We start from the raw sequence: 27,784 nt of genomic DNA, 5'->3' as shown, positions 1-27,784 counted from the left end.
ATAAAACATGGATTCCTGGAAATTCCACTGGAGGTGGGATCAGTTGACTAGGAAGAGTAAGCATCCTCTGATGACCCACCTATGCCTATGTATTGATCAGGTAGACGGAACATTCCGTAATCAAATTCAGTATGAAACAAAGGCCTTGTATGAAACACGTCAGCCAAAATACCACCCAATGATAGGTTATATTTGTTAACAAGGTCATTATAACGGCCATAGAATTTACGAAATGATGACTTTAAACGAGGTTGTTGAAATCCTTGTACCATCAACTTATCTATCAGCAGCCTTAGCCTGCCTCGGTTTAAAAATTGATCGTACTCGGAGCATGATCTTGAGTATCGAATAAGCTGTGAGATGTAAACATGCACCATATGAAGGTGATAGCGGGATACTACTACACGAATAAGGAAATTCATGTAAATATATAAATGTAATTTATAAGGAAAGTTCACGATGGAAAAGGTGACGTCATCTCGTTTGTCATACAATTTAGTTATTAGTTGCCTCATCAAAGGAGTGAAAAAAGGGGGTATTAAAGTGTCAAAAAATGTGTCAGGTACAGTGACGTAGCATCGTTTTTGAAAGTGGAGGGGCCAACCCGAGGAAAAAAAATTCAAGACTTACCTGAAAAAACTTGACAAGCAAAAAAAAAAAAAAAAAGAAAAGGAAATGTGTGCAAACTCGAAAATCCTATTTCGGGGGGGGGGGGGGGGGGAGGGGGAGGGGAGGGGGGTCCAACTTCTTTAAGTACCAATTATTTTACTTAAACACTGCATTCCCCTTATATTACCTATATTTGACAATACTGCAACCAAAGGGGGGGGGGGGCATTCGGACTTTCAATGAACATTTCCTATAGAAAAACTTATGTCTGGAAAAAAGTACGGGGGACAGGCCCCCCTGCTTCCCCCCCCCCTCCCCGACACTACGTGCCTGAGGTACGATTACTAGTCTTCAATAAAATTAGGCATTTGATTTTTCAATAAAATAAAGCATACTCACTCATTTATTAACAAATGAAATTCATCTAAAGAAACGATAGTGTAACATTGGTTGATATTAACTTAGCGATCAAAAGACTTTTTAAAATCAATTCAACTTTTTATATCGGCCTATAACACCAAAATTAACGTAACTGAGCATAATGTAAGTAAAGAACCGTGATTTCTGGTATTTATACTTCATTGTGTTGTACATGTTATATATAAAAATAATTCAATACATATATTTCCTGTTTTCCCACAACTAAATATTTTCTATCATGATTGTCTCCCTACACCAAAATCATTCGGACTGCGAATTTTGAATGATGTTTTATTTTTTATCAGAAAATGGTTAGCCTAGTCACTCTATATTACTGTACTGTGTGTAAATGGTAGTAATCTCTCTTGATACCTCTCTTTGTATTCACATGGTTAGTCTTGAATCTCTCACGATTACCACTCTTTGTACATGTACATGGCTAGCCTCATCTCTCTTGGTTTCCTTTGTTCGTATACATGTATTTGATTCCCTAATCTCCCTTGGTTCCTTGTCTTAGTTTGTCTGTGAATGATAAACTTACCTCCCTTAATTCAATTAATGTCTTCCTGTTTTTGTCTGTGAATGGAAAATTTACTCTCCCTTGGTTCCCTGACTTTGTGAATGGTAAATCTACTCTCCCTTGGTTCCCTGTCTTTGTGAATGATAGATTTACTCTCCCTTGGTTCCCTTTATTTGTCTGTGAATGATAGATCTACTCTCCCTTGGTTCTCTGACTTTGTGAATGGTAAATTTACTCTCCCTTGGTTCCCTTTATTTGTCTGTGAATGATAGATCTACTCTCCCTTGGTTCCCTGTCTTTGTGAATGGTAAATTTACTCTCCCTTGGTTCCCTTTATTTGTCTGTGAATGATAGATCTACTCTTCCTTGGTTCCCTGTCTTTATTTGTCTGTGAATGATAGATCTACTCTTCCTTGGTTACCTGTCTTTATTTGTCTGTGAATGATAGATCTACTCTTCCTTGGTTACCTGTCTTTCTTTGTCTGTGAATGATGGATCTACTCTTCCTTGGTTACCTGTCTTTCTTTGTGAATGATAGATCTACTCTTCCTTGGTTCCCTGTCTTTGTGAATGGTAAATTTACTCTCCCTTGGTCCCCTGTCTTTGTCTGTGAATGATAGATCTACTCTTCCTTGGTTACCTGTCTTTGTCTGTGAATGATGGATCTACTCTTCCTTGGTTCCCTGTCTTTATTTGTCTGTGAATGATAGATCCACTCTTCCTTGGTTCCCTGTCTCGGTCCCGATCTTTGTCAATCTAAATTGTTAGTATATTATTATCTCCCTTGATAACATTTCTTTGTACATGGTTTGTCTAATCTCAGTTTTCCTTCTTTGACTGTAAATGATTATAGCCAAAACCTTTCCTGATTACCTGTACAATGGTTACCATTATCTTTGTTTCTTTTGAAATGTTACGACAGATTTTGAATTTACGACTTTCTTAAGAATTTTTGTGAAAACGATTTTTACCATAAGTTTTAACTTAAGATAAAAGTATGTCGTAAGATTTTTTTGTGAAAAGATCCACTGGACTTCAATTTATCGTGGGGAATGGTTGTATATACAAATACATGTATATAAATTTGAAAAGTCGTAAGTTTTTATGTTGTTGATTTTGGTAAAATATTGTGATTTCAAAAGAGACAAAGATAATGGCAAGGCCATAAACTGAGAATAGACTTAAGTAAAAATTTTGATTCTCAGTATCTTGACTTTTATTTTACGTATGTGTTTCGAAATTTGCATGTTTGTTAACTATCTTAATACAAACAAATAATGAAAATTTCGTTTGATTATCAAAATTATTTCAGAAGTTATATTCATTTAAAATTCTGACTTAAGTCTGTTCTCAGTTTATGGTCTTGAGGCCAGGTCTTCCAACAATCTATTGAAATTCCAATGGGTACCAATAGCACCCTGTTATTAGCAGACCTATTTTTGTATTCTTTTAAGGCAAAATTCGTTCAAAATCTTATAGTGAAAAGAAAACACTTGCTGTGGCTCTTAATTAACTCGACATTTGGGTATTGTTAATTAACAATGGTTATTTCCATTCTTATGTCGATATATGATTATCCCGGTGAGTTTGAAATAAAAGATACCACAGAATCTGACACATTTGTTTCATATTTGGATATTTTACTAGAAAAAGACGTTAATGGTAATCTAACAACCAAGCTTTATGATAAACGTGATGACTTTAACTTTTCAATCTTCAATTTCCCTTACCTATGCAGCAATATACCTTCATCACTTGCATACGGGGTTTATATCTCTCAGCTGATTCGATACACAAGAGCATGCTCTACGTATAAACAATTTCTGAAACGAGGTTTTGTTTGTTTGTATGTTGTTTAACGTCCCTCTCGAAAATTTTTCACTCATATGGAGACGCCACCACTTGCCGGTGGAGAGCTGCAAAGTTTGTCCTATACTCGGCACTTACGGCCATTGAGCAGTGAGGGATCTTTTTCGTCCTAGCACCTATTGCGACACGGGACCTCGGTTTATACGGTCTCATCCGAAGGACCGGTCTCCACGTCCCACAGTGGGATTCGAACCCGCGACGTAAGGATCAACTCCTTACTCTGCGACTCTAGAGCAGACACTCTAACCACTGCGCCACGCGGGCGACTCTGAAACGAGGTAAGTTATTGACAAACAAGTTGATGAAACAAGATATGGAAGGGAATTACCGCCAAAAGTCTATTTATCTTGCTTTTATTCTTCCTACTTCTTTATTCTTTGTTATTATTGTAACTATATGTCACTTTATTGTTTTCATATTCGTCTTTATTACATTTTACTTTGAACTTTTTTCATTCTTCATTTTGTCCTTAATTCTATGTTGCTTTATTCTTGTAAATACGTTCTTTTTTCTTTTAAATTGAAACAGTTTCTTTAATAAATAATTATGATAATTTCTGTTACAAATGTAAATTCATTCACGCAAACCATGAAGCGCATTCAACGAAGAAGAATGCAAGTAGTTTGAATTTAATGCGGCATTATAACGCTAGGAGGCAGGGTGTTCGCTGCGAGTGTTGGTAAAATTAGGTAAGCAAACCCGGGCCGGGGTTATTCGTGATTTTTCAATTTTCTGCCGTAATACTTTATCAATCGAACCCAATTTTTCAAATGATGTATGTTATAGGTTCAGGCATGTACCTGTACAATGTTTTTATACTAACGTTTTCAGTATTTGGATAAAAGTTCTCCATCCTCTATGAATGAATAAATAAATCTATGAATAAATGATTAAAACATTTTAATAGTGCTTTTTATGATTAAAACATCTTAACCATGCAGGTAAACATAGGTAAACTGCACGTTTCTACGGGTAATGACCTCTTTACTGTTAAACTAATTATGTCTTTTTTCTTTTGATAAGAATCGTCTCGGAACAATACAATAATCTGCTGTGCACGATAAATTTTATATATATATATATATATATATATATATATATATATATATATATATATATATATATATATATATATAAGATCATTACCTAAATATGCAATATATACATCGTCGATGTAAATAAAATCCAAACCAAACACGGAAGGGGGAGTCTCACTATGGTCGTTTAGGGCGGAAGGCTCACTATATAGTCATTGCCCCCCCCCCCCCCCGAGAGGAAGTCTCACTTTATAGCCAGACTTCCGGGGGAGGACTCACTATGGGGGAAGTCTTACTATATGACACCGATAGCAGTGGGGGGGGGGGGGGAGGGGCTGGCCACCAAACATTTTTCTAGCCATAACTTTTTACTACTGAAAATGTTCAATGAAAGTCTGATTCCCCCCCCCCCCCCTTCCCACTTTTTGTTGCAGTTTAGTCAAATAAGGGCAATGTACGTAGTGATGTATGAGTAAAATTTGGTATTGAAAGAAGTTGGACCCCACCCCACCCCACCCTACCACCAATAAAATTTTCGAGTTTGAAGAATTTTCCTCTTTTTTTGTTTGTTTGTTTGTATGTTTGTTTTTTGCTTGTCAAGATTTTTAGGTAAGTTATTTTTTTTCTTTGCCTGCCCCTTTCAAAATCAATGCTACGTCTCTAAGTTTTATCTGTATTCGCTATAAAAATTGCCAATATTTATATTCATGTATTTATATTTTGAAAATCTCAATATTTTAGATTATTTTTGGCGATTTTTTATTTCCAATTTGCTAAGATGGGTAGGCAATATCAAGCCGACATTTTACGCATTTTTTGCCAAACGAGACATCGACAAAATAATTTTTTGAGTTATTCTAATGTCAAACACTGTGTGCTTACTAGAGATATTTACTTCTTTATTGAAAAGTGCTATTTCTATACAAAAAAAAAAAAAAAAAAAAAAAAATACATATTTTCATAAAAACCGGGGGAAGTTTCTAGTATGCCCCGGTCTAGCCTGGTGCCGGCCACGCCTACCCATGACGTTCCGCACTACTTTGCAGAGCATTATGGGTTGACCGAAACCAGACTAGCCCCGGTCCCCAGAATCAGGCGAATGCGCATGAACAGTTATTATTCTGAAAGAAAGAAATGTCAGTTCAGTGGAAGAATATATAGGGGTCCTGAAAAACAACTCAATTTATAAGGGTAATTTGGGTATACTAGTAATTATCAAAATATTTAATATTTTTTATATCAATAAAACTGAAATTCAATCATCCAACAAAAAACTTGAATAGAGTTATATTTTTCAGGTGACAGAAAATACACAATTATTTTGGAGTTTTCCTCATTGGTCCGGTTTTAATGACCCAGATTTTCTTAAAACGTGTTATTTAAAGCAACAAAAACACATTTGAAAGAAGAAATCCTTATAAATAGTTAAAATATAATGTTTAACACCAGAATAATTTATAAATTTATTGGCTTTTCGTAAAAAAAAAAACAAAAAAAAAAAAAACACTTAAAATGCCAGCTTGATACTGCCTTTCCATTTTACCAACTTGGTAATCAAATATCTTCGAGAAAATCTAAGATATTGAGCATTTCGGGGCAATTTAACGCGTATACAAATAAACCTATATCTAAGATAACTTGAAAGGGTTCGATTGATAAAGTATTAAGGCAGAAAATTGAAAAATCACGAATAACCCCGGCCCGGGTTTGTGTACCTAATTTTACCAACACTCGCAGCGAACACCCTGCCTCCTAGCGTTATAATGCCGCATTAAATTCACACTACTTGTATTCGTCTTCGTTGAATGCGCTTCATGGTTTGCGTGAATGAATTTACATTTGTAATAGAAATTATCATAATTATCTTTTAAAGAAACTGTATCAATTTAAAAGAAAGAAGAACGAATTTACAAGAATAAAGCAACATAGAATTAAGGACAAAATGAAGAATGAAAAAAGTTCAAAGTGAAATGTAATAAAGACGAATATGAAAACAATAAAGTGACATGTAGTAATAATAATAACAAAGAATAAAGAAGAAGGCAGAATAAGAATAAAAGCAAGATAAATAGACTTTTGGCGGTAATTCCCTTCCATAACAAGAATATCAGCAGTCTCGTTTAAAGTCGTCATTTCGTAAGTTCTGTGGTCGATACAATGACCTTGTCAGCAAATACAATTTAACATTAAGTCAAATGCTGACTGACGTTTTTCATACTAATTGTTAGGCCATTATTTACACACTGAATTGTCTGCGGATTTTTCCGTTATTTCCCGACCATGACAAGGAGAACACGACGGGTGTGACCAATCGGCAGGGGATGCTCAGTCCTCCATGGCACCTGATCCCATCTCTGATGTTTAGAGGTCCGTGTTTGCTCTGCTCAAAAATTTGTATTGTTTAATGGACTTTTGAGCTTCAATACTGTTCGTTATCTCCATATATTTCTTTACATTCCTTTGAAGTTGGTTAGTTTAATCTCTTTTTTTCTTTTCTCTGGCCAAGGGCGATAACCTGCTTCTCTCCTCTTTTCACTATAATATATCAAGGTTGACGATCCTCTCCTCTATTCACTGGCAAGGGTGACTGTTCAACTAAATTCATTCTTGGATACTAGTACATTTCTGCTTAAATGGTCAGCCAAATTTATTCTTGATTGTTATTCGTTGTAAATGGTTAGTCTAATCTCTCTTGGTTACTTTGTCTCTAAATGGTTATAGTCCTTATCTCTCTGCATTTCCTTTGTTCATACATTGTTAGCTTATATGTCCTTGTATGTTTTTAGCTTATTCCTCACTTTGATGGTTATTCTAACCATTCGTAAATGCTTTTCTTTGATTAAATATGGTTAGTCGTTACATGTACTTCTCTTGGTAAAATTTCTTTGTCATTAAATGGTTATTGTAATCTCTGTTGTAACCTTTCCTCACCATATAAATGGTTAGTCTCATGATTCAATTCAACGGTGGACACAAAATCAAATGTTGAAGATAACGAATAGTGCATGATCAAGCTCAAAATCTTATAAAAATAATATATACAGTGTATTGATACGGATCCTTGGAAACGTCAGAAGTCTTATTGTCTTATTGCTACACTAATATTGTCAAAGGTGAAGATTGTGAACAGTGTTTAATCTTATAAATCTTAAAAAAAAATTAAAAAAATCGCGGACATGGCAAAAACACGGACAAGAGATGGGAAAAGGTGCCTAGGAGGAGTTAACATCTTCCGCCTTTAAACCCTCGGTATTGATCAGTTAGACGGAGTAATTCGTACTCAAATTAAGTATGAAACAATGACCTAACATATGGTATGAAACATGTCAGACAAAATACATGTACGACCCAACGATAGGTTATTTGCTAACGAAGTCATTATAACGACCATAGAATTTGCCAAATATTAATGCTGACATCAAAGACATTGTTGAAATCCCCGTAATAGCAACTAATTTGTCAGTAGCTTACATCAGTTTAAAAATTGACCGTATTCAGAGCATGTTCTTGGTATCAAATCAGTTGGGAGACATAAACACCATATGCAGGTGATAATGGAATGTTACTACATAAAATAAGGGAAGTTGACGATGGAAAAGCTGAAGATATCCCGTTTGTCATTTAGTTTAGCTTTTAGTTGGCCATTAGTATTTACAGTCAATAAAAATCCAAATATGAAACATATGTAGCCGACTCTGTGGTGTCTTATAAATCAAGTTCTCTGGGATATATGGAGTCAACATGAATGAAAGTTGCTATTGTTAATTGATAAAACGCCGTCGATATACCTAAATGTTGAGTTGAAGGTCACAGAGAGATGTTTTCTTCTATTGAAGTTTTTTTAAATAAATTCTGCTGCAAAGGCATGCCGATACATAAAAACAGGTTTGCTAATAAATGAGCACAATTAGTGCCATCGAAAATCCAACAGATTGCTGGAAGACCTTCAAAGGCTACCTAGATATTGTCAATGAGGAACTCCAGCATATTTTCAATATTTTCAATATACACTTTACAGTACACTGCATGTACTTGTGTGTAGACTGTTGAATCAGAATGATTTTTTAACAAAGTAATTTTGTACATGACCAATCACAAGATATGAAAATTTACAAGTTCCATTTTTATTAAGGACGGAATTACAAATTGTCTATCTTGTCAAAAAGCCCGCTAATTAATTTATTGTGAGGAATCGTTGTAAAAAGCGTTGAAAAGTTTACATTTTTCGATGTTATTGATTCTTGAAAAGTTTGATGATTTTAAACTTCCAAAATGTTCTTTGGTGATGTTGAGAGTCACCATGAAATTAGTGAAGATAATGAAAGTGATCTATCTCAAAAAACCTATAAACAATACAACAAATCTGTGAACATAGCATAAACACAGACCCCTGGAAATTCCAGAGGGTGGATCAGATACCTAGGAGCAGTAAGCATCTCCTGCGACACCGGTCACACCCACCACGATGCCTTTGTATAGATAACTTGAATTATACCGCCTGTTGAATCCGGTGTTGTACAGTACGTCTCCTTCACAGCAGATAATATTTTTGGTAGGGGCTTGGTTGAACATTAACTGGACCCTGCAATATACCTTTATAAGGATTTTTATACTGGATATTGCTAATTGATAATTGCTGTCGATACATTGAAATGTCAAATTGAAAGCCACAGCAAAATATGTCGATCTTCTTTTAAGGTGAAATTTTTTAAGTCAAATTCTACATCATGAGAATATAAAAATAGGTCAGCTAAAGGAGCATAATGAATATTTATATTTACATGATACGTATATTTCAGAATGCCATTTTATAGAAGACGAAGCAGTTATCACAATACAAACAGTTTCTTTTCAGTTTATCATATGGACAGATTGTATCTAAATTTGATTAACACCACTTCTTGAATATGTTATAGTATAGCATTTATGGAGTTCCTCCTTCACCACTGTTATTATTTTCATGGGGAGAAACGGGGGAGGGGAGCTTGGTAGCATATTAATTAGATCCAGCTGAATATCTTTGAAAGAATTTTTATGAAGGTTTGGAATCGAGTATAGCTATGGTTACTTTAGATTAATTGAGGTATTGGTATAAGTTGGACTACCAGTTGCAGAATTAAAACAAGGTTTCTTTTAAATGACATTGTCACAAGTACTTTAGATTCACTAACAGATCGACAGATGGTCAAAATTTTGGACTAGCATTAAGAACTGTATGCGGAAGAAATATGATACACAACTCATGCTGTATTTCGCATCAAGGAAGGTCTATAGAGGACACACTTGTCGTTGCATTTCAACTCCACTGAGTCCATTAAGTCTCAACACACCGCACTATTGCCAACTGATATACAGACAGTTCCTACTTTAAAAGTATTGAGACATTATTAATTGCTAGAGAGAGAAAGAGAGAGAGATAGATAAGGATATAACGATATCCTAGTAATTATACTAATTCTAATAATTTGCAAATTTTCAGTGCCTTAGTATTACTCGATAAGTAGCAATCCAGTATGTTGCAGTAAGTGGAGGAGTCTCGAGATGTTTACAATACAATGTACCGGGGGCTTTCCGCTGAAAAGCATGGGCATGCAAAGATGTTACAGAGACGACTATTTCAAATGCACATAAAATTCTGCTGCTCCATTTTAATGTTTATAAAATCATGGCAGTGACACTGTTAACTTTTCAATCACTTTAAACAGATGTAAGTAAATCTATGACGTCTTTTCAAAGAAATTTCTACACATTTTTCACGGATTAAAATAATTACAATAATGAATGACGTGAAAAATAATAAATTAGCATTTTCTTCCTACAGGGGGTGCTTACTTCTTCCTACAGGGGATGCTTACTCCTCCCAGGCACCTGATCCCACCTCCGGAATTTCCAGGTGTCCGTGTTTTATGCCCTATTCACAGATTTGTTTATTTGAAGTTTTTTTGTCATCGGTCACTGTTCGTTTTCTTCAACTTTTTCATTATATACCCTCTTAAATGTTATTTGGAAATATTTTATGAAGACTGCTTTTCTTTACAGTGTACTCATGGGTACTCTTATCAAATGCACTTTACACAACAATTATTACGTAGTTGCTTGAGATTTGTCTTGAGACTTCATCACATTCCAAAGTAAACTACTGTTTTTAAAAATGTAGGAGGAGTTCTGGGGAAATGGTTTTTGTAGAAAAACGACGGCCCCTAGTTGGCTTGTTGGAAGAAAATGAAAATTTGAAATCTTAATGCAAATCTAAAGGCCATCATTATATCAGTTTTTCGAATTTTCATTTTCACCCTAGCGTCCAATTGTTGATCGAAAAATATTTTTTCTACAAAAACCTGGTCTCCTAAACTCCTCTTACATTCCTCATACATTTTAATGCAGTATTCAATTCATCTTTTGGAATATGAATGTGCTGTGCTATAGATGTAGAATATGGATCTGGATTCTATTTTTTTTTCTTAAAGACTTATTAGGGGTCTAAATTTTAAAACGCCTTTTTTGTTACACATATTTAAATCTTTCAAAATTTCTTTTTAAAACTAAATTTATGCTTCATTAAATTCGTTGATTTCGTACTCATAAAATGTGTATTACATTTATTAAATGAAATACAAATAAAGTGTTCCAAGAAATTATAGAGAATTTTTTTTATACAACATTTTTTTTTAAAATAATGGATTAATAACATATAATATTATTTCGTTATTTTTATTTTATGACCCTTACTCTCTTATGATACATGTAGTTTTCATGATAACCTCCAATTAATTTCTTATACTTCTGTTGTCTGCTGATGTTCGGATTACTGCTTTTGAAAATGCGAAGGCTATATAAGCTATGTATCAGTAAGGGAAATATTGTTAAAGCTGATGATATTTCTGAAACACAACGTATTTCATTGTCTACTTTATATTGTGTTGTACAAAATATTAAAAAAGAAGAGGAATGCAGTCGAGGAAAAGAGTTTGTAGACCTAGTAATCTAACATTTACAGATCAAAGAAGGCTTGGGTATTTGCCCAGAAAGGAAAACACTAAGCATAGAAAAATAGGGTTTCATTCCTAGCCATACCAGATTTTTTCCTTGGCCGAATTCCTTTCCATTTCTTGACATTTATCCCAAGTGAAACAGTAGTGGAGAGTGCAATACTCACTGTTTCAGAAATATTGCTTTTTTTTTCTTTTTCTTTTTTTTCAATTCTTTGATAATAAACATCTACAAGAGGCTTTCTTTTTTTCAAAAGCACTCAATATGAACATAAGCAATCGACCGGAAGTATGTAAAACGGTCAGTTATTCATGAAAATTGATATAAAATAAGAAAGAAGCAAGTATTATCATTTGATTAAAAAAAAACTATATGCAATATTATAAACAGATCCTCATCTAAACATTCTTTCTGACACCCACGCAAACGTCTCCTAAATTGTTTTTTTAATTATCGTCCATTGTAAATATACTTTTTTCAATGGTTGTCATATTATCTTGGAATGTAAAGGGGCAATTTCATTAACGATGAGCTTATTTAAACTTTTAGACGATTCGGGTTGTAATTTAACCGTTATTTCTGAACATAAACTCAAAGATAGCAGTCCTTGTAAAAACTTATCTTAATTCTGTACATAGAGACTATTCAAGTTTTGGTAAAGTAGGTACTGATGTTGAGTTATACACCTCTTTACAATTTGTTGGCAAAGCTATAAATACTTTATTTTTAAAATATTTGGGAAAAAACATTTCACGAAAATATTCTCAATAATTCTATAACATTAAACATGATACCTTATTGGTTTCTCTGTTAGGTGGCGTATACATACGTAACGGTATTAATGTCTTACGACATCATCTTGTAGGAAACTACGTAATTGAGAAATCAAGAATTTTGAAAGATCAACATTCTACATAGCGAACGTCACCTTTACAAAACAATGTTGCAATAAATTATTTTGCTTTAGATTTTGAATTTACACCTACTCTTACTGATTGAGACAGTGATGATGTTAACACACAAGCTTAAGCTTATAGACGGAATGAAAGCTATATGTAATCACTTAGCGACAAAGCTTTTTTTTTCAGATAAATTAAAAAATATTGACCTCATTTAGAGTTATTGTTGTGTGTGAAAACAATTTGTATTACATTTTCACACATACAGATGTAACATGAATGTTTGATAACGTGCACGAGAATAAATTATTATTGACAATTCTCTGTTCTATTTAATATTTGTCTTATCTGATGATGCCATTTGGCTTAAAAAATGAATAATCTTAAAAACTGATCTGAGAATAACAATGAAACTGATAACAAATTCCATTATATAAATATATATATTTTAAATGAATTTTAAGGTCACCTGAGTCACTCACCAATTCCATTTTGTTTTTGTCTGTCATTGTCCATAGTGCTTTGTGCTTTGTGCGTTAACATTTGAGTATCTGAAACTGCTGAACCAATTTCAACCACTTTTGGTATATAGCATTTATCGGTGAAGAGGAACAAATACTTTTAATTTCGGTAGTGGGGGCTGAAGAATGGGGCTAAAACCATCAAAGTTAACGTAATCTTTAAAACCTTCAAACATCTTCTTCTCTACTCCAGGGCATCAAGCAGTGAAACTGTTATTTCAACAAACATTAATTATTGAGCCCTCTACTAAAATTGTGAATTTTATATCTTCAGGGACGGGATATCTGGTGTGAGGATGGGGCTCTCTTGATCATTTAGTCACATACATAAATTCTTTAAAAAATTTCTTCTCTCACACTGTATATTAAAAAAACATACTAAGTTCATAGATATGATTAGCAAGGGCACCTCTTCCAAAATTGTGAAATTCATGGCCCAAGGTCAGGGGTCCTGGAGTAAAGGTAAGGGATCTATTATGATCAAAAAAAAAAAATTACTCTGCTGTAACAGAATAAATTCCTTTTTGTTATTCACCTCTGTTTTATTAATCACTGTAAATAACGTAATAGGTAGGTAAAATGATATATGCAAAATCATTTAAGGTATTATGCAAAAAGCACTTTCATAGTTTTTGGTATTCAGATATATTTATATATAATAGATGAATAATAATGAGACAAAATTCCATAATTTTTTATGTACATTAATTGAATATTATTCAAAGACCAAGAGAGGCAAATGGTATGGTGATCATGGTAGGTGTATTATGTGAATACTGTGTTTTAATTATGCCTAAGCACAACTGTCTTGTAACGTTTGGTACTAGTGATAGAGTGTATATGGCGCTGACATGCACATAAAGTTTCTGAGTTATTACTATGTAACAATTGCTCAAAGGAAATTGTAAGAAAATGGTTTACTTAAATTTTTCTTTGCAATGGAATATAGCTTCGATCATGTCATTTTAGATCATGTCATATTATTATGAAAATAAATATTTCTATTTTATCACTAAGTATCAATTACTTTTCATCAGATATATGTAATATTTACGCAGCCACTTTATATGTGAGAATATGGACCAACATTTCTTTATAAAAGGCGAAACACCGGAGGATTCCTACTTTTAAAATGAAATGGTTACAGTAACTACAGATGTTGGTATAGAAAAGAAACCTGGATAAAACATTGTACTATGATGAAAAGGGTAAAAATAACAAGCAGTGATCATTCTACGAAAAAAACCCACAAACAATACAAATCTGTAAACAAGGCCTAAAATACAGAAATTCCGGAGGTGGGATCAGGTGCGTAGGAGGAGTAAGCGTCCCCTATCACACCCGCCGTGAGCCCTAAGTATTAATAAGGACAATTAGTATGAAAAACGTCAGCTTTAATACGACCCAATTGATCTAATTTTCAATGAAAGAAGAATTTTTAGAGCAATGTCTGTTCTTCTTTGTCTAGTATTTGTTAGGAATATACCTACACCATTGTTTTGTTTCTTGAAGACTGGATCAGAGACTTCAGAAGACTATTTAAGGGAACGTAATCTAAACTTTACTTTAGTGAAATATGAAGATAACGAACAGTATTCAATCTCGAAAGTCCAATGAAATGACTTTTTTGTCCTCAATTTTCATTTTACAGAAATGTAAAGTCATTCTTTTAAGGATTATTAGAGTATTAGATAATGTTGAAAAAAGGGGACATTTAATACACTTGTATGAAAATGCGTTTATTTGCAAATGCTTATTAACGTTTTTGCATTATCTTTTTTAATAATTGAACACGATTTAAGTTTATGCACTCCCTTTTAACACAAATGATTTCAGCATACCAATAGTTCGAGAGAGTTAAATAATAGAAAAATCTATTAGTAGTCACAAGGCATTTTCTCATTGTCATGACACAGGTTAAGATTAAATACAAGGATTTACGTCATAAAGAAATGAGTTTTGTGTATCTTTCACCAAAAATATTACATTAACAATTGATATCGTTTTGTAGGTTCTCTATCGTCTTTTTACAGTGTTCGCATCACCAGGGGATTTAAAAGAGAATTATAATTTTACTATTTTTGTATTACAAAGTCTTTTTTTAATTAATTTGAAATTAATATAATAAAATAACAATGATAGTAGAAACCATTTATATTTAAATACTAAAAAGATTCCTTTACTATATTTGCATAAGGTGCCTTCAAATCTCTATTATGAACACAAAAATTATATTAAGTAATTTTTTATATGAAATGTTTCATCTTGGCAGGATTAATTTCGCTAAAACAAGTTTAAAAAATCTTATATTATAGAAAAGATTTTTCTAATGTTCCTCTTTCAAATTTAACATGGTTTTGAATACCTTACAGAGTTTTTTTTAAATCAAAAATGATAATATAAAATACACGACTTTGAAACTTGTATCTCAGGTTTACACTGCTGATTAAAATAGCTTACAATGATTATTAACTTTATTTTTGGAGGATGAAGTTTGAAAAGCATACCGGTACTTTTGCTATACCTAATGAACTCGAGGTGACAACTTGGGATCAAGGGTATTCATTTAAGACATACCTTTGTCGTTTGTTCTTACCTTCTGTACCACCACTAAATGATCACATTAAACTTTAAAAAAACATTTCTTATATTTAGATTATACATGTTTAATACACCAAAAAATATACTCAGTGTTTGAATGTGTATCATTAGTTAGACTAATGTTTATGATTATTATTCTTCCACGATATTCAGTCCACTCTGGCGGATTTTTTTTTTCAATGACTAAGAATTAATGACGATGGAATCTGGGTCGAGACAAGGCTTCCTTTGCATCAGCATGGTGCACAGAAAAATGGAGTTAAAAGATATTTGTCATAGAAAATACTGTATTGCAGAATTCAGCACAGAGTAATTTACCAAGAAACACTAGTCAATCTCGCTTGAAAGGATTTCTGTTCTGAATGCATATTTTCTCATAACAAGGATTTACAATAGAAGAAAAGTTTCCAGAGAAATGCTTTCTTTTTTACCTTACCAATTCGCATAACATAGGATTTATAACATATGAATGTGAACATGGAACTTGTATGAATATTAGAAATAGATTTTCTGCACTACATTTATTCAGTATTAACCCTCAGTATTACTTGCTAAAAGTAATATTTTACCGAGTATTCAAACTAAGCTCTTTTATGTATCGGCAAACTGCACATTTGCAGTCCAATTTCATATACTATATACATGTAGTAAATTGTTTGTTTGTTTATTGTTGTTTAACGTCCCTCTTGAGAATTTTTCACTCTCATGGAGGCGCCACCACTTGCCGGTGGAGAGCTGCAAATTTTGTCCTATACTCGGCACTCAGGGCCATTGAGCAGTGCGGGATCTTTTTCGTCCTAGCACCTATTGCGACACGGGACCTCGGTTTATACGGTCTCATCCGAAGGACCGATCTCCACGTCCCACAGTGGGATTTGAACCCGCGACGTAAGGATCAATTCCTTACTCCGCGACTCTTAGAGCAAACGCTCTAACCACTTCGCAATGCGGGCGACTACATGTAGTAAAAACAAAACATCCCTATAAAAGGTCACAAAATCTATAAATATATCACCAATTGTCCCATGTAAAAGGATATGCTTTGGAGTCTTTTTGTTTTGTGAGTTTAACATACCTGGATTCTTGAATACTTCTGATGCACAAATAGTCCAACTCAAGGAATTTCGACAGATAAATGTTTTCTTTCACATAGAGACATTATCCCAAAATCACGAGTATGACACACGAATCTGCACTTTTAAGCATCTATGAATTAAAATGATTTTACAGCAGAAAATATGCTTCTGTGCTTGTTATATACCCGGTATAAGGTTTACAATTTCTATTCTTGCAGCATATAAAGTTCTACGGAAGGCTAGAATCTTATTCATTAAGAATTGTAAGGACATGGTCGAACAACGTGTGGGGAAATGCTTACAGCTTCAAGTGTGTAAAACTAAAATTCTATTTTTGAACTTTGTATTTAAAGCAAAATTCTTATTATTGAAAGGTACGATGCTTTTGATCTATTCTTTCAGACGTTTAAGTGACCATAATTAGGATATCGTAATAGAATAATCCGACACACTTTTCTAGTAGAAATTCTCACTAGTATAAACGTTGGAGACGCTGAGAAGCTACAAAGGTCCATACAATTGATCAGTGATCCGAATAGAGCCGAAGCCGTTCAGTTGTTTGGTATGAAGTGTGGTAAGTCATAAGCCAGAGTTCTGACGATTTTCAGGGAAGGAGCCAAGGTAAGGGGTATACCCAAGACAGGGATACTTAAAAAACAATATGAGTCTAATTAGTGATTGAAAAAATTTGTTTGCTATTTTATCATTTTAATCAAAGTAAGCCTACAAACTCAATTACACATTAGAAGGGGCATAAAATTATAACAAATAAAACTAAAAAAAAACGATTTTCTTGGGGTTTTAAATAAAATATGAAGATAATGAACAATGATCATGCTCAAAAGTCCATTTAAACAGTACAAATTGTGAGCAGAGCCAACACGGATCCCTGAAAACAGAGGTGGGATCAGGTGCCTTGCAGGAATAAGCATCCACCACGGACCAGTCACACCCATTGTGTGCCCCTTTTCATGATCGGGTAAAGAAAAAATCTGAAGAGAATTCATATTGAAAATAATAGCCAAGCAATTTGTATGAAAGACGTCAGTCAACATTCGTCTTGACGATAGATTGTATTTGCAAACAAGAACACTGTATCAACCATTGACTTTGTGAAATATTGACTTCAAAAGAGATTGTTGATATCGTATCATCAACTTTCTTTTCAATAGCCTGCCTCGTTTTAGAAATTGTTTGTACGTAGAACATGCTCTTGAATGGGAGACATAAACTCCATATACAGGTGATAATGGTATATATTGCTACATAAAATAAGGGAAGTTAAAGTCATCTCGTTTTTTCATAAAGTATAGTTGAGTTGCCGGTTTGCCATCAAAGTCTCTCACTATAAAATATAATAAACAAGATGTGTTTGTGAAACACTGATGCCCCCGTATGGCAGCTTATGGCGAAGGTTAACGTTTCTCAAATGCAAGTCAAGATGAAAAATGTTGGTACCCAAAGAAAGGTCTTGTCTCGAGGAATATACCTGTAAAATTTGAAAGCCCTAGCTGCAACTGTTCAAAAGTTACTTTTAATCACGTTATTTGCCAGAACTTTATTTTCGCGTAATTACTAGTACCCGAGACCATCTGCTTACAAACATTTCTTTCTCACGTATATCTTCATAAGTATATATTGCGTACAACAATAATCAAAATTTGTAAAAGTTAAGTCTTGCATATAAATACCGAGTACCTATCTCGCGGAAATAGGGTCTCGCAAAAATTAAACGATCTACAGTATATCTAAATGTTGAACAAAAGGTCACAACAAGAAACTTCATCCTCTCACATGCATGAAGAATTGTTTCAACAAGTTCTACTTCATATTCATAAACAAGATGTGTTTGTGAAACACTGATGCCCCCGTATGGCAGCTTATGGCGAAGGTTAAAGTTTCTTCAAATGCAAGTCAAAATCCAGGCCAAAAGATAAAAAATGTTGATACCCAAAGAAAGTCTTGTCTCGAGGAATACACCTGTGAAATTTGAAAGACCTAGATACAACTGTTCAAAAGTTATGGCGAAGGTTAAAGTTTTTAAAATAAAAGTCAAGGTCAAGGTCAAAGTGGTTGGTATCCAAAGGAAGATTTTGTCACAAGGATTACATATGTGAAGTATGAAAGCCCTAGCTCCAACCATTCAAAAGTTATGGCCAAGGTTAAAGTTTTTCAAAAGTAGGTCAAACTCCTAGGTCAAAGTCAAAGGGTCAAAGTGGTTGGTATCCAAAGGAAGGTCTTGTCACAAGGATTATATATGTGAAGTATGAAAGCCCTAGCTCCAACCATTCAAAAGTTATGGCCAAGGTTAAAGTTTTTCAAAAGTAGGTCAAACTCCTAGGTCAAGGTCAAAGGGTCAAAGTGGTTGATATCCAGAGGAAGGTCTTGTCACAAGGAATACACATGTGAAGTTTGAAACCCTAAGCACCAACTGTTCAAAAGTTATGGCCAAGATTAAAGTTTTTCAAAAGTAGGTCAAACTCCTAGGTCAAAGTCAAAGGGTCAAAGTGGTTGGTATCCAAAGGAAGGTCTTGTCACAAGGATTATATATGTGAAGTATGAAAGCCCTAGCATCAACCATTCAAAAGTTTTGGCCAAGGTTAAAGTTTTTCAAAAGTAGGTCAAACTCCTAGGTCAAGGTCAAAAGGTCAAAGTGGTGATTGGTATCCAAAGGAAGGTCTTGTCGTAAGGATTACATATGTGAAGTATGAAAGCCCTAGCTCCAACCATTCAAAAGTTATGGCCAAGGTTAAAGTTTTTCAAAAGTAGGTCAAACTCCTAGGTCAAGGTCAAAGGGTCAAAGTGGTTGATATCCAGAGGAAGGTCTTGTCACAAGGAATACACATGTGAAGTTTGAAACCCTAAGCACCAACTGTTCAAAAGTTATGGCCAAGATTAAAGTTTTTCAAAAGTAGGTCAAACTCCAAGGTCAAGGTCAAAAGGTCAAAGTTGTTGGTATCCAAAGGAAGGCCTTGTCACAAAGAATACACATGTGAAGTTTGAAACTCCAAGCACCAATTGTTCAGAAGTTATGGCCAAGGTTAAAGTCTCATAAAATTTTGCAAAAGTGGGTCAAACTCCAAGGTCAAGGTCAAAAGGTCAAATATGATGATACCCAAAGAAAGGTCTTGTCACAAGGAATACACATGTGAAATATGAAAGTCATAGCTCCAACCAATCAAAAGTTATGGGCAAGGTTAAAGTTGACAACAGACAGACAGACAGACAAACAGACAAACAGAGAAACGGACAAACAGACAAACAGACAAACGGACAAACAGACAAACAGATAAACAGACAAACAGACAGACAGGACAAAAACAATATACCCCCGGGATCTTTCGATCCAGGGGCATAAAAACAGATCTGCTAATTACAGGGCACAATTAGTACTCATGGGAATTCCAACAGATTGTTGGAAGACCTGGGGCCCGTTTCATCAAAGGTCGTACACCCAGACGTACATGTAGCGCTACGCCGGCGTAAAGTTGGGACTAGCACAAAGATTTGCGTTTCATTAAATAGCGTATCTTTACACCGGACTAAAGTTAGGCCACAATTTTACGTCTACTCATGGGTAGGCGTAAGTTCGAGCGTAAACATAAATTAAAGCGACTTTACTGATTTGAAAACGATTTAGCCATTCTTTAAGAAGAATAACGGTTCTGAAAAGTCTTTTTAATACAAACGATGCATAATTTAATTTAATTTAATTCACAAACTATGAAGATGGGGGGGGGGTACACCCACTCGGGGAGGTATTTACATAAGTTACTTAAATAAATTTCTTCATAAAAGATTGCCTTATAAGGGTGCCCATACCATTGACACATTAATATACAATTGAAAAGAAGAAATAAAGTATTTGTAAAATATTTTTTGCTTTTATTAAATTTTAGTTTTTGTCAAACGTATATGCAAATTTTCACCTAAAGACGTTCATTAGAAAGAATACACACAATGTCTCAATAATTTCCCTCGTACAAATCTAGAGTAAAGTAAGTGAGAAATGAAGTGACCTTGGACCCCTGTTAAAGAGTTAAGTTTACTTAGTACCTTGGTAGGAAGAACATATTTATGAAGTTCAGGAATTGAAGGGAAGAAACACCCCCTTCCCCCACATACACACACAATAAGATTTTCAAGTTTGAGAAAGAAAATTATGATTTTTAGCATGTCAACAAGTTTCTCAGATGGAATTTTTCCAGAAAAAGTTGTTAACGTTCAAAAGACGAAAAAGATTCCAGTTGATTACGTAAATATACTTAAAGTCATTTTCATTTTTTTTTCTGATATTGAATACAAATTAAAGAGGATTTCATTTTAGGGACAAGGGACTGGGGGCAAGAAATTTAGTCACTCGAAAGATTCTGAGAATCAGCTGTGAGAGAAACTTGACTCGGAAATGACTGTAATTTTACAATTATTACGCCCATGTATGACAATATATGAATGTTTAAACAATGAATGATAAATTTCTGAAAATTTCAAAATGAATATCGATGGTACGTACTTGCCTTTCTTTATCGGGTAAAATAAAAAGAATCCGCATTTTAGAAAAATAAATACTGCAATTTTTAGGAACATATGGAATGGCGTACAAGGTAATGTCATAGAAGAAAAGATAAAAAAGTCTTTATTTTGTCATGATGATGTATATTTTGTATTATTTTATCGATACTTAATAATTTAGTAGACTAATCCACCATATGCCCAGTTACATACATTTACAAGTATATACAATTGTAACGGATTCTCTCTCTCTCTCTCTCTCTCTCTCTCTCTCTCTCTCTCTGCACCAAATCGACGGGGTGAGGCGGGAGGGGAGGGGGGTAAATATTTAAGGAATAAATGTCTAATTTTTTGGATTCATGATGTGATCAATCGAGTGGCTTGCGTGATAATTTGCATAAACGCCGAAGGCGTTTATGCATAAAATTATCACGCAAGCCAATCGATTGATCATCGTCATGAATAAAAAAAATCTGACAGTTATTCCTTATATTTACATGCTCCTGATTCTGCAAATTCCCGTGCTAATAGCCCCGCTTCTGTCTCTATTTGTCACGCCCCGCACGTGATTTTTTTTAACCGCGCCTATCGATGAACCAGTAGATTTATGTAGAAATAAAGTATTTTTACAATTTGTAATTTTATCTCGGACAAAGAAATTGGAAATGTAAATATTCCAAAATAAATACATTTACAAGAACATTTATTTTTTTCTTAGACCTTTAATTTTGGAGTTTAATCAGGTGTTTTCAACAAGGTCCCTAAAAATTCATTTAATTATTCATTTAAGTTTATGCATGTGACCGTATTGTGTACAATGTATGTAGAACAACACTGTATGTTGCATTATACACAATACGTATGTTTATGTATTTTTGCGCATGTGCAATGCAGCGTTGTCAATGACTTAGTCCTGAGACTAAGCGTATTGTTTACGACTAGTCTTACGCTACTTCGTGAAACGCAAATTACGCCCGACTAAATTTTGGCGTAAGCCCCGGAAGTACACCCAAGTTAGGTCTTAAATTTACGACTTTTGATGAAACGGACCCCAGGTCTCCAAAAACCATATACATGTACATAGATATTGTCAATGTGAAACTTCAGCATCATTTTAATATCAACCTGGAAGTCCCTGTGTATACCGTCAGAATGTTTTTTTTTTTTTAAGAAAATGTTTGCAGATGACCGATGACTAGGTATGTAATTTTACGATTTCCATTTTTTTATTGAAGGTGTTATCTATAATGTCAAAAAGTCATTTATCTTGGGGAATGGTTGTATATATCTTTAAAAAGTCGAACGTTTTGATGTTATTGATTTTGATAAGATGTTGTGATTTCATATTTTCTAAAAGTCCCTTGAAATTTTTAAGTATAATTGTCTTATTGATACAACTTCATTAATATCTTGTTGTACAATACTCCCGAAGTTTCTCCTTTACTGCTGATAATAGTTTGTGAAGAAGAAAGAAAGAAGCTTGGAAGAACATTTACTAAAGCCCTTATGTATCTTTGTAAGGGATTTATGGAAGTTTACGAATTCAATATAGATGTGGTAATTCAAATATCCAAGCGATAAAAATCCTGAATATCTTCTTCTTCTTTTTTTTTTGAGAATGACATGTTTACCACTTTAACACACAATTCATAACAGGGATAGTGGAATTTAATTCTCGTTTGTGATGCCGATATGACCTGCGATTAACTGGACATCCACCACTATTTCTGGGGGGAAATACGAATGTTCTCTCATTAAAGTGTATTTTTATGTTATATATGGTTCTTTTTTTAAATTAAAAAAATGTATATTATACGGAATCCCATTGAGGCCAGTTCAGAAAAAGAAATATTTTTTATTGCGTTTAAACGCAATAAGTATTGCGTTTAAACGCAAAACATTGCGTTTAATCGCAATAATCATTGCGTTTAAACGTAAAAGATTCCGTTTAATCGCAATGTATATTGCGTTTAAACGCAAAACACTTTGCGTTTAATCGCAAAAAATTGCGATTAAACGCAATCTTTTGCGTTTAAACGCAATAACTTTGCGATTAAACGCAAATGTTTTTGCGTTTAAACGCAATAATATTTTTGCGATTAAACGCACTGATATTTGCGATTAAACGCAATAGTTTTTGCGTTTAAACGCAATAATATTGCGATTAAACGCAATACTTTTGCGATTAAACGCAATGATTTTTGCGATTAAACGCAATAATATTGCGATTAAACGCAATACTTTTGCGATTAAACGCAATGATTTTTGCGATTAAACGCAATAGTTTTTGCGTTTAAACGCAATACTTTTGCGTTTAAACGCAATAATCTTTTAGTTCAAAGGCAATAATCTTTGTGTTTAAAGGCAGTCATATGTATTAAACCTTGCAGAGTGCAGTGGGCCCACGCATACTTATATCTTTTATTTCTTTCTCTTTTTACTTATGAGGAAATTGCGTATTGTTTAGCTTTATAGAATCAGAATTATCCGAGCAAACGCTCTCTGAAAGGATAAATCACTAATAAGAATTTATAGAGGAGAAAAAATGTCGGGTTGTAAAAACAAAGGCAACCTAAGAACGGGACATGTCTTAAGCTTATTATTCTCTACATTCTTAATGATGTTTTGGTCAGTTGCTCTGTTAAAAAAAACTGTCCCGTACGTTGTGGTCACAAGTTTAACCAATGTATAAAGGGATTTTTTGAAAGGACTGAGGAAATGTTGATATTACGTACAACATGATGAAGTATTTAGACTTTAATGTACATTCATAACCCTTCCTATGGTTGCATATAGTAAACACAAGTACATATGTGATGGATTTATACATGTATGAGATCAAAATCAAAATCAAATGAAAACATATTGGTCGATGTGCACTACATGTATCAAACTGACAAGTGCTTTAAGGGCAGACGATACGTTCCTCAATAATATATAATTTTTTCTAAGATTTTGTCTTTGAAGTATTGCTACTTTAACATGTTTACTCACAAAAAATTGAGGTACCTTACCAGGCATTTGTTGAAATTACCAGAAGATGATGTTTCCTATATAATCCTTTTGGAGAAAACTTAATTAGCCAATAACACATTTTTTAATGTTTCAATTTTTGAAAGACAATTAGAAACCAGTTTAGAAATCAAAAGGTAATTAAAATTTTGGATATTTTCCACACTATACGAAGATATACAAAACAGATATTTGAGGAACGTATCGTCTGACCTTAATACCACTGAAACATTCTCTATAAGTTGTGATATACGTAAGAAATTGATCAGACACTTCATTAAGAGTTTTGGGTTCCAATACATTTAAGACATTCAGGTTGTTAGGATGCCATTGTTTTACCACAATTTTCAAAAACTGGAATATTTTGCAAAAAGACACAGAACAAATCGTATCTTCTTAAAGTTGAAGTGTCGAGTCCTAGTACATGTACATGTAATTATAAGCTTTGACTAATTCATGTTTGATTTTGAAACTACAGTATCATTCATTGTGTTTAAATGCAAAACAAATCCTTATAAGGAAGTATTATTGCGTTTAAACGTAAATATTATTGCGTTTAATCGCAAAAAATATTGCGTTTAATCGCAAAAGTATTGCGTTTAAACGTAAATATTATTGCGTTTAATCGCAAAAATTATTGCGTTTAAACGCAAAAATTATTGCATTTAAACGCAAAAATATTATTGCGTTTAAGCGCAAAACACTTTGTGTTTAAACGCAAAAGATTGCGTTTAATCGCAATCTTTTGCGTTTAAACGCAAAGTGTTTTGCGTTTTAACGCAATATACATTGCAATTAATCGCAATCTTTTGCGTTTAAACGCAATGATTATTGCGATTAAACGCAATAGTTATTGCGTTTAAACGCAATAAAATATATTTCTTTCTCTGAACTGGCCTCAACGGGCCTCCGTAATATTATATATATATATATATATATATATATATATATATATATATATATATATATATATATATATATATATATATATATATATATATATATATATATATATATATATATATATATATATATATATATTATATACTTTCAAACATATGGAGCGAAGACCCACTCATATGAGAAAATTGAGTTATAGTGTGAAGAAATGATCATTTGATCACTGTTCGTGATCTATACCTTTTACATCAAAGAAATTATTTGAAGATGAAAAGAAAATAAGATTTTCATGCTTCACTCTTAACTTTTACCAGAATTTGTTCAAACGTTTAAAGATTATGGAATTTATACGGGTTTAGTTCTTGAATAATAAAGGTTATTTCCGTGATTTCATTCTGTCTATAAATTTATCTCTTGAGAATTCCTTTGCTGGGTTAATCTTTAATAATAGCAATGATTCTTTCACTGATGCATTTTGTTAACAATTTAAGAAAAGTTCGTACTTTGATTTCTTGAAGACCAAGAATATTCATTACACTAGATTTTTATATAGCACATCAAATATCAATCCGGCCACTAGATAAGCGTTATGGCATTTCTTTCAATGTAACAAGTAAAACAAAAAGTTTTTCTTCAGATATACCCTGTTCACAGACACAGATTTTTATTGTTTATAGATTTTTATGAGATCAATCACTGTTCGTTATCTTGACCTTTTTTTTATAACAATAGCCTAAGCCATTGGTTACTGAGAACCAAATTGACCGTGTGAAATTATAGTAAAAATAATAATCGGTAGAACACATATGATACATGTATAGTCAAATAATTGTAAATTTCGTTTCTCCCCAAGACGGTTTTTACCTTGAGCATGATAAAACAGCTCACACCCACCAAATAATCTAAAAAGTAATTATCTTGAATTATTAGTCCCCTACCGGTGAAATTATCTTGAATTATTAGTCCCCAACCGGAGAAACCGGAGGGGACTATAGGTTTCCTCTGAGTCTGTCCGTCCGTCTGTCTGTCTGTCTGTCTGTCTGTCTGTCAGTATGTCCCACTTGGTTTTCCGCACTTTTTTCCTAAACGCTTACAGATATTGAGCTGATTTTTGGTATGTAAGTGTATCTTGATGAGTTACAGATCAAGTTTGCATTTCGTTCCGCTTCATTGATTTTTGACGGAATTACGGCCTTTTCAATTTTTAGGGGTTTTCCGCAATTTTCTTCTAAATGCTTGTAGATATTGAGCTGATTTTTGGTATGTGGCTTTACCTTGATTAGTTATAGATCAAGTTTGCATTTCGTCCCGCTTCATTAATTTTTGACGGAATTATGGCATTTTCAATTCTTAATGGGAGCGGAACCAGATTACACTTGCCGGTAGGGGACTAGTATTGCTAATGCAATACTCTCAGAATGCTTGTTTTTGAATATAATTTTATGGCCATTAAAGCAAAGATGTTCTCTCTATTACCTTGCTTTCATATGTGCCATATAATAAGACAAGACAGCCATTATTTGGTCATTCTGAGACAGTCACACACAAACAAAATATAATAAATTGATGACAAAAAAGATTGATGTAGGTTCTTAGTATACCCCCTTGTGGAAATGAGTAAAACAGATTCTTTGGGATTGTATTTCTTCATCTTAGAGCCTTGAACCTGATATTATCGGATTTGTCCAACCAATGACGTCCGTTTATACGGAAATTATCAGCTCTGGTTTGTGTCTGTCCTAATGTTACAGAGTTCTAATGAAATATATTATATACTAGATCTACAACTTTCCTCACTTTTACCAAATGACTTTTAGGACAGGTTTGTTTTATTAAGGACTACATGTATATATATATGTACAATAACAATGATATTCACGGTTATATACAAATTTCTGAGTACACCTTATAAAACAATGTATAGCAACAATTGTGCTTTGCATTATACACTTGTATCTTTAACGATTTTGTCAAATGTTTTAAATTATAATGGCATGGCCAATTTTCTTCTTTGGACTTATTACAGGATGGTGGCGATTCTTTTCGATTCCTGGTTTTGTTTCATCCCATTCCAGACATATGTCTGCACCGCCTAGAGTAAAATCCTCTTTATCCTCCTCCTCCACAAACAATTCATACATATTCCCATCCCACAGAAAACCGTGTCATTATTTCATGAAGAGTTCACCCACAAAAATCCTAGTGAAGCATCTTATCATAACCATTTCATAAATTGACCGTTACAAAGAAAACGTAAAATTTTAATTATAAGATTTAATACAATATCTCGAACTATGGTTAATATACAACTTGTGTCGCTATTTTCTAAAATTTAAAAGCATTTAAACATTTTTTGAGAACGTTTATTTGAGTGAAAGTAAGTATTGCACATGAATGTTTTAAAAAGAAAAGAAAACTTTTGATTCTTCTTACTTTTAACTAATGATCATTCCAAAACGCATATAAAGCTTATGTCCAAATATAAGGAATTTAAAATGGCGATAATCAGGAACTGGGAGAAGAAATAGCATCTTGATGATGAAATATGGAGATAACGAACAGTAATTAAGCCCTAAAGTCCACTGGAATACAAATTCAGAGAAGAGCAAACATGGACCCATAAAAATATCAGGCGGGATCAGTGACCATGGAAGAGTAAGAATCCCCTGTGGACCGGTCACACCCGCCGTGTGCTCCTTGTCATGTTCGGACAGATATAAAAATTTCGTAGACAATTCAGTGTGAAAATTGTTGCCAAACATTTGTATGAAAAGACGTCGTTCAACGTTCGACTTAACAAAGATTGTATTTACTATCA

Source organism: Saccostrea echinata, unplaced genomic scaffold, assembly GCF_033153115.1.
Source record: "Saccostrea echinata isolate AGI-Se365-2 ecotype Australia unplaced genomic scaffold, CSIRO_AGI_Sech_v1 ptg000020l, whole genome shotgun sequence".
Taxonomy (NCBI): Eukaryota; Metazoa; Mollusca; class Bivalvia; order Ostreida; family Ostreidae; genus Saccostrea; species Saccostrea echinata.
The sequence above is the reverse complement of the archived record's forward strand: the minus strand, read 5'-3'. Positions refer to the sequence as shown.